The sequence below is a fragment of the Carettochelys insculpta genome, chromosome 7 (genome assembly GCF_033958435.1).
Source record: "Carettochelys insculpta isolate YL-2023 chromosome 7, ASM3395843v1, whole genome shotgun sequence".
NCBI lineage: Eukaryota > Metazoa > Chordata > Testudines > Carettochelyidae > Carettochelys > Carettochelys insculpta.
In genome coordinates, this window is record NC_134143.1 from 723,893 (window position 1) to 725,055 (window position 1,163).

Consider the following 1,163-nt stretch of genomic DNA (forward strand, 5'->3'; position numbering starts at 1 on the left):
ACGACCAGCTGGCAGGATTCTGACCAGGGATGCCATGGGAGGGACCTGTGAAAAACATATCATTTGTCACAGAAGCGGCTCTTGTTTCTGTGCTGGAAATCACCTCGTCCTTAGGAGTTCTAAATCTGCCCTTCCCCAAGCAACGTGGACCACAAAAGCTCTCTGATTGCCAGGATGATATGTGCGCTGAGCGAGGTCTACATTGTGTTGCGGGGGGGTGACAGTTTTTACATAGAGTCATGGAGTGACACCACCGAATTTTCTAGCCCGGACCTGTCCAAAGAGTCACCCCCCTTAGGAGTTAAACTCCACAGGCTCCTCTGCCTGACAGGATCTCCACTCAAGCAGAGCTGAGCAGGCCCAGATGGGGCGGCAGGGAGTGAGGTGGAGGCAGACAGGAGAACTCATCTGGGAACAGGTGCCATGGCTTAGTTGGCCAAAGCACCTGCCTTGTAAGCAGGGGATCCTGGGTTTGAGCCCCAGTGGTGTCTGGTTACCATCCATCTTTGGGGTTGGCTACTGTTGTCAAAGTGGCCACCAGTGTGGTGCTCTGCTCTCTTCAATGCTGATATCACTTGGCTGCGTGAATGTGTTCCCTCTGTGTGCTGCCCTGGCTCTGCAGATAGCTGACACAGCAGACTTGAAGAGAACTCCTAATGACCACAGAGTCTAGTAAGGTGCAAAGGCACGTTGGCCAGGTACATTGCTGTATTGGATACAGTAGAAGTTCCCTGTAGAGTTCTAAGTCAGGGCATACTACAAATATGCACCCACGGTCAATGGACTTAGCTTGGTCAGTGGCAGGACTTTCCACTGCCCCCTCGGCCAGACCCAGACCGCATCCCAAGATTACGTTCTTATTCACAGCTACAAACAACTTACTCATCACTCCTGACGTATTGAGGTGCACCCTTCTACGTAATCAGGTGCCACCTCTCACCTTGTACATGGTGGTTTGAACAAAACTCTATCCATCATATTACCCTTCTGCCCCTGTCATTGGGATGGGTCGGCCTGTTCTTTCTTATCTGTGGAATGGTCCAGGGTCGGGTGTTCTGGTACCATGTTCCTTTTTTCAACATGCTAAGTAGATAGGTTTCTGCAACATCAACCCTCTTCTTGCCAACTTCTGTGAGCAATGCATTCCTTTTGCTTACAGCTGC

At 50.9% G+C, this 1,163-nt stretch overlaps 1 non-coding gene across 1 annotated transcript; it reads left to right on the top strand.

Moving 5' to 3' along the window:
- The first annotated feature begins 417 nt into the window (after window positions 1-417).
- TRNAT-UGU (transfer RNA threonine (anticodon UGU)) lies at window positions 418-491 on the top strand. Its single transcript has one exon. It is a non-coding gene; the product is annotated as a tRNA-Thr (tRNA).
- Window positions 492-1,163: the final 672 nt, after the last annotated feature.